Source organism: Mobula birostris, chromosome 13 (assembly GCF_030028105.1).
Source record: "Mobula birostris isolate sMobBir1 chromosome 13, sMobBir1.hap1, whole genome shotgun sequence".
NCBI lineage: Eukaryota > Metazoa > Chordata > Chondrichthyes > Myliobatiformes > Myliobatidae > Mobula > Mobula birostris.
Genome location: NC_092382.1, coordinates 41874443 through 41882629, shown reverse-complemented (window position 1 = coordinate 41882629; position 8187 = coordinate 41874443).

Here is an 8187-nt window from a genome sequence, read left to right as displayed (position 1 = left end):
CAAGTTATTGAGAGGCAGGTGAAGGGATTACTGTGACCTTGATCATTATCTTTCTGTCTCCCTAGCGGCAGGCAGGGTCCTGGAAGACTGGCGAGAAGCTGATATTGATCCATCTTTCAAGAAGGGAACCAGGGATAAACTTGGAAGCTATAGAAGGCGGAGTCTCACATCAGTGGTAGGGAATTCACTGGAGAGAATTCTTATGATTCTTACACGATATATGAATATTTGGAAACTCATAGCCTTATTAGGAAGAGCTAGTGTGGCTTTGTGCAGGACAAATCATGTGTTGCTAACTTAAATGTGTTTTCCGAAGAACTGGTGAGGGCGATTGGTGACGGTAGAATTGTGGATGTAATCTACATGAATTTTATTGAGGCAATTGACGGGGTTCCTCGTAGGAGGCTCTTTCAGAAGATTACGCCATTTAGATTCAGAATAGACTCACCCATAGAAGAAGTGGGTGGTAATAGGAGAGACTTATACCAGCGGGAGGTCTGTGATTAGTGGTGTTCTACAGGGATATGAACTGGGACCTCCGCGGTTTGTGATGCATATAAACGACCTAGATGAAATGTACATGGGTGGGTTAGTAAGTACGCCACCGATACAATGTTTGGTGGCGTGGATAGCGTTGAGAATGGCAAAGAACACATTGGGATATCCTGCAGAACAGTTACAGATATGGGTGGAGTAGTGGCAGATGGAGTTCAATGCAGCGAATGTGAGATGTTGCACCTTGGTGGTTCAAATGTAAAGAGATGGTACACTGTTAGTGACAAGACGGGCAAGAACATAGGGATCTCGGTGTACAAGTTCACTGCTCCTTGAAAATAGCTACAGAGGTTGATAGGGCAGTTAAGGAGGCAAATGGCATGCTTTCCTTTATTAGCTGAGATATTGCGTTCAAAAGTCAGAAAGTTGTCCTACCCCTTTATAAAGCTCTAATTAGTTCACATCTGGAGTAATGCACATAGATCTGGTCACGCCATTATCGCAAGAACATCGAGGATTTGGAGAGGGTGCAGGAGGGGTTTACCAGGATATTACCTGGATTAGAGGGCATGAGCTATAATGAGTGGTTGGACAGACTTGGGCTGTTTATTCTGGAGCGCTGAGGGGAAAACTGATAGAGGTTTATAAGATTATGATAAGCATAGAGTAGATAGACAGAATCTTTTCCTCGGGGTGAAATAGCTAATACCGGAGGGGAGGCATTTCATGCGAGAAGGAATAAGATCAAAGGAGATGTGAGAAGCAAATTCCTTTACAGAGATTGGTGGGTAGTTGGTATGCTCACCTTGAGTAGTGCTGAAGTCAGATACACTGGGGACTTGTAAGAAACGCTCAGATTAGCACATGAATGCGTAGAGAATGGAGGGGTATGGGCATTATGTAGGTATAAGGGGTTAGTTTTATTTGGTCAATTGGTTACTAATGCATTCAGTTCAGCACAATATTTTGGGCCGAAGTGCCGGTTCATGTGTTGTTCTGTTCTCTTTTCTATGTCTCTGTTCTATAACATTGTAATTCTACAATATACAGTTGAAAGCGGCCAGTGCGTGAGTGGGCCAGTGAAGGAGTGGAGCTTTGAGGCTTTAACTCGAGAGATTCTGGCAGTTTTGGCAGTTGGCCTGTGCCATCAAGTCAATCAATATTTGAATAGATCAGCAAAAAGCCGTTGAATAGACAATCAAGATTTGAATAGCTCAGACTCAGCAGAAAGCAGCTGATTGGGCAGTCGACATCAGGTGACTAAATATTTTGAAAAGTTCAAACAGGAAAATAGAGGGATAGCTCAAGCGAAGCGGCCAGTGAGTGAGTGGGCCAGTGAAGGAGTGGATCTTTGAGGCTCTGACTCGAGAGGCTTTGACGAAAAGAGGCGGAGGACAAGCTAGCTCGCAGTTAGTTTCTACAATGTCTCCTGAGACGGTGATGTGCCTCTCATGTGAGATGTGGCAGTCTTGGGGGAACGCCCCTCTCCCGCAGAGTCACATCCGCCAGAAGTGCATACGGCTGGGCGATCTGGAAGACCGTGTAAGGAATCTGGAGAAGCAGCTGGATGACCTTCGACTCATAAGGGAGAATGAGGCAGTCACATATGAGAGGTAAAGGGAGGTAGTCACACCCAGGCTGTCGGAAGCAGGTCGTTGGGTGACAGTCAGAGAGGGGAAAGCGAAGGTGAGCAGACAGGTAGTGCAGAGCACCCCTGTAGCCATTCCCCTGAATAATAAGTTTACCGTCCTGGATACTGTTGGCGGGGACGACCGACCAGGTGTGAGCCACAGTGGCAGGGCCTCCGGCACTGAGTCTGACCCTGTGGTGCAGAAGGGTGGGACGGAGAGGAGGAGAGCTGTCGTCACTGGAGACTCTATAGTCAGGGGAGCAGACAGGAGATTTTGTGGACGTGAGAAGGACACCCGCATGGTTTGTTGCCTCCAGGGTGCCAGGGTCCAGGATGTCTCTGACCGGGTGCACGACATCCTGGCACCAGAGGGAAAACAACCAGAAGTCGTGATATATGTTGGGACCAACGACATAGGCAGGAAGAGGGATGAGGTCCTGACGCCATCTCAGTTACATTCCCAACCTGGCATATTTTGCTCATCTCTGAGATCAAATTAGCAGCTCCAAAGCGGTCAATCTCGTCATATCATTTGGTAAACTTGCAGCAGTTTCCTTGCAGTAATTGGGATACTTTTTCAAATGCCAAGAGCGCATCACCATTTTTTATATTATTAGAATGGAATTTCTTCTCCTTAACATATCAGATACGTTTTAGCCACCGACCTCGGTGCATCACTTATTTACAAATATTTTATTCAATTATGCCAGGACCCATTCCAGGCCTAACTATGGACAGTGCGGTGGACAGATAGCGACAATAAAAATGTGTGATTGTTGCTTATCACGTTTGTTTGTATGCGTCCTGGACTACTCATGGATTCTACTGAAAATACCACGACCTCTACAGAGGAAGAAATCTACGTTTGTAGGAGATTATTAGATCCAGGATATTACTCCATCGATTCCGAGTGAAAGTGCCCCAAGATCAGTCACCCTATGGTGGGCACACCCTTGATGAAGGGACTGTGCCCGAACGGTTAACGGTGTATTAATTTCCATAGATCTGCCAGATGTGCTGTATTCGTCGAACATCTTGTGTGTGTTGCTTTGATTTCCAGCATCTGCAGAATTTCTTGTGTTTATGATTTGCTACTCCACAGCGGTCACTTCCAGGGATGCCTACAGTAATAAAAATGTAAATCTTCTCAGATATTTAAAAAAAATCCTCCCCATCCCCTCTTCTTCTTTCCGCCTTTCTCGCTGCTTAACTCTTCCCATCTGCCTATAGCCTCCTCCTGCCCCCCTTTCTTCTTCCTTTTGCCTATGATCCATTCTCCACATATGTCCCACACGCCGAGTGCCTTCAGAATTGTGTGTGTGTTGCATATAGAATGCTTTCTTTTACAAACAGAAACTGGGGAGGAGGACCAAAGCACTTGAAAAACTACTTCAACAGAATACCGGTTAGCAAATACACTCGCAAGGTCTCAAACCATGAGGCCCAGTTTAGTCACTGGGGAGTGGTCTCGGGGGGGGGGGCTGACACGATAAACTACCTTTCGCTACTGATGTGAGTGTATTGATGATCAGCCGTGATCACAGTGAATGGCGGTGCTGGCTCGAAGGGGCGAATGGCCTACTCCTACACCTTATGTCTATTGTCTATTGTCTATTGAGGTTCTTTCGCTGATTGACGAGCTATTGTACAGAACACATTAATGGCTTTCACACTAATGCTTACCCACTTATGGAAACCCGACGCAGATTGGGGGACCGCTTCGTCTAGCACCTCCACTCCGTCCGCCACAACAGACAGGATCTCCCGGTTGCCAGCCAATTCAACTCTGCTTCACATTCCCATGCGGATATGTCCATACATGGCCTCTTCTACTGCCATGGTGAGACTAAACTCAGGTTGGAGGAGCAACACCTCATATACCGTCTAGGTAGTCTCCAGCCCCTTGGTATGAACATAGAATTCTCCAACTTCCGGTAATTCCCTCCCCCTAGCTTCCCCGATCCCAGTTTCACTCTGCCCCCTCCCCCAGCTGCCTATCACCTCCCTCATGGTTCATAGAACATAGAACATAGAATAGTACTGCACAGTACAGGCCCTGCGGCCCACAATGTTGTGCCGACCCTCAAACCCTGCCTCCCATGTAAGCCCCCACCTTAAATTCCTCCATATACCTGTCTAGTAGTCTCTTAAACTTCACTAGTGTATCTGCCTCCACCACTGACTCAGGCAGTGCATTCCACGCACCAGCCACTCTCTGAGTAAAAAAACCTTTCTCTAATATCCCCCTTGACCTTCCCACCCCTTACCTTAATGCCATCTCCTCTTGTATTGAGCAGTGGTGCCTTGGGGAAGAGGCGCTGGCTATCCACTCTATCTATTCCTCTTATTATCTTGCACACCTCCTTCTCTCCAAAGAGAAAAGCCCTCGCTCCTTTAATCTCTGATCATAATGCATACTTTCTAAACCAGGCAGCATCCTGGTAAATCTCCTCTGTACCCTTTCCAATGCTTCCACACCCTTCCTATAGTTCTATGTTCTATGTTCTATTATGTTCTATGTTCCGCCTTCTTCTACTACCCATTGTGTTTTCCCCTATTCCTTCTTCACCTTTCCTGCCTATTCCCTCCCTGCTTCCTCTCCCCCCACCTCTTTATCTTTCCCCTTACTGTTGTTTTTTTTCTCCTGGAACCTACCAGCCTTCTCCTTCCCACCCTCCCCCACCTTCTTTATAGGGCTTCTGCCCCTTCCCTCTTCAGTCCTGACGAAGGGTTCCGGCCCGAAACGTTGACTAATCATTTCCACGGATGCTGCCCGACCTGCTGAGTTCCTCCAGCGTGTTGTGAGCGTTCCTCATTACACATGCCCAGGCATCATCCCTGGTGAAGATGGCAGAGTTTGTCATTGAAAGGTTAGCTAAAATCAATACCTGAACCCGACTAGAAGCGCGAACAGGATTTATTTCTCATATACACCATGAACGCACCAGATCCTTTCAGGTGGGGTGAATGCAAATAGGCTTTTTGTCACTGATGCTAAGTGAGTCTAGACCTACAGCTCAAACATTCATGCTGAAAGCTGGAATATTTAAGGGGAACTCGAGGGGTAACTTCTTCACACAGAGGGTCAGGCGAGTGTGAAATGGGCTGCTAGACGAACAGGAGAATGCACGTTAGGTTTCAACATTGAAGGGAAGTTTAGATGATTGAATGGCCAGGAGGGCAATGGAGGGTTATGGTCCAGGTGCGGGTCGATGGGTTAGGAAAGATAACTGTTCGGCAGGGTCTGGATGGACCAAAGAGCGTATTTCTGTACTGTTGTACTCTATGATTCTATGACACAAAGTTTGGTTGTCCTGCAGATAGTGTTGAAGATCTTATGTTTCAATAGGACATTGATAAAATGCAGAACCGAGCTGAGAAGAGGAGAATGGAAGTCAACCCGTAAGTGTGTCAGGTAATTCACTTTTAAAGGTCAATGTTGAAGGCAGAAACAATGTTAATGGCGGATTCTTAACAGGGATCTTTATTTTCACATCCATTGATCCCCCAAAAGTGCAATGCAAGATGATAGGGTGGTTAAGAAGGCAAATGGTGCGCTGGCTTTAATTACTCAGTAGATTGAGTTCAAAATACATTACGTGGCTGCTCTGTAAATACCCGGTTAGACCACACTTGAAATTGTCACGGTTTGCGCTGGCAATATCAGAACTCCATTGCAGAGGTAAGGCAAGAATCCAATGTAAAGACGGCCAAGAAAGTTTATTCATAATAATTCCAAAAGAAAATCAGCAGGTCGGTCGAGCGACAGTGCGAGAAGTAACGTTCTCCAATCTAGGACCCTGAGATTACCGCTGCTTGGGCATCGGTTTAAATAATAAAAGTAACAAGGAATCACTGAGCCTATCAAAATAAATTTAACAGAAGGCACCAGGAGACCGTTTACAAAGAGTGAGTCGCTTGAGAAAACCACAAGGGAGCTAAACGATTAACACTTTATTAAACAACGATGAACCAATCAAGTGCTCTGAAAAACTCACAGCCCAACGCTCTCCAGCGCCCCTAACAGGCCTTGAGCACTCATAACAGGAATTTTGTGTTCAGTTCTATGTCCCTCATTATTGGACAGATATGCAAGCTTTAAAGAGGGTATAGTGATGGTTTCACTACACTCCCGTAGAAGAGAAGATTTAAGCTTCTTCAGTGCAGGCATCACCAGAAGAGGCTTCGCAGTCGTGAATTTAAAAACGCAAACACGAGAAATTCTGCAGATGCTGGAAATTCAAACAACACACATCACAGTTGCTGGTGAACGCAGCAAGTCAGGCAGCATCTTTAGGAAGAAGTACAGTCGACGGTTCGGGCCTTCTCGTCGACGGGAGTTCAGTTAACCCATCTCTCACCGCTCCCTACATGTAATTTACTCGGCTCTTCAATTTTTCGACCACATTTTGACTCAAACTTGCTATCAGCTCTTGGCTCCATCCCTCCCCCTTCTGTCGTCTCCGATCATTTTGGATCTCCCCCTCCCCCTCCCACTTTCAAATCTCTTACTAGCTCTTCCTTCAGTTAGTCCCGACGAAGGGTTTCGGCCTGAAACGTCGACTGTACCTCTTCCTAGAGATGCTGCCTGGCCTGCTGCGTTCACCAGCAACTTTGATGTGTGTTGCTTGAATTTCCAGCATCTGCATAATTCTTCGCGTTAGGATATTAAGGGATTGGACACGCTGGAGGCAGGAAGCATGTTCCCGCTGATGGGTGAGTCCAGAATCAGAGGCTGCAGTTTAAGAATAAGTAGGTCATTTAGAACGGAGTTGAGGAAAAACTTTTTCACACAGAGAGTGGTGGATATATGGAATGCTCTGCCCCAGAAGGTTGTGGAGGCCAAGTCTCTAGATGTTTTCAAGAAACAGATGGATAGAACTCTTAAGGATAGCGGAATCAAAGGTTATGGGGATAATACAGGAACTGGATACTGATTGTGGAAGATCAGCATGATCACAGTGAATGGCGGTGCTGGATCAAAGGGCCGAATGGCCTACTCCTGGACCTGTTTTCTTTTGCCTAAGGTCTATTGAGAGCTGTCATCAGCAGAAACAGTAGAGCTGTTTATTTTACTACCGGGAGATAACCTCCATTTACCGGAAGATATCATTCCAAATTACTAGTTGGTATGTTGATGCACGCCTCCAGGAAATTGTACATTTATTAATTGAACTCGTTATCCATAGCTAATTTACAACATGAGAGAAAAGAAGAAGAAGAAGAGGTTTTGTTGAATTTATCAGATTGGGATACCGTGATGCAGTTTTCCTTTTCCCGTAAGTGCACTAGATACTGCTCTGGTAAACGTTCAGATGAATCATCGGAAAGGAACAAATGAAATGATTTTTTTAAGATATTACGAGGACATAGGACACGTTCGGTAAGCAAAAAGCGATTGTCGTATCTGAATTCAGCATATTTTACAACCCCTGGGGAATATAATAATCCGAATTATTAACAGAGTTAACAATGAAACTGCTCAAACCACGAATGATGCTGTTTCTGTAATTGACAACCTCACGGTTACATTCTGTATTTGAGAATAACAAGGTAGATTTGGAAATTCAGAGATTTCCCGATTGGATTTCAGATGAACAACTGAAGAAATTGATAGATACTACTACCACAAGATGCCACATCATGAATTCACCTTGACAAACTCCTCCCTGCAAATTGTAAGAAGGTGTTGGCACCACTGTCTGTTGCAGCATATTTCTTACCAGAGTGACAACCGAACGTGCCCACCGTACAATGTTCATAATGTGGCGAAACAGAAGGAATGAGTTTGGATTTCACTCACTAACCCACCGATTTATGCTGTCAAATGGCCAAAATCTACAAGAGTACATTAGGATTCCTTTCATCAAAAGCGAAAATATTAGGTTTGTCCGGCGCAATTGTTAAAGAAATGGGTAAAACTTTGCGGGCTTTTCACATGATAATGGCTATCCATATATGTTGCCTGTCAATAGCAAAGCATTCCTAAAATTAGTGATTTATGCCAATTATTATGCTACTTCAAGCGAGCATTAGAGGAGGAAATTTTAATTTTGGTGGTT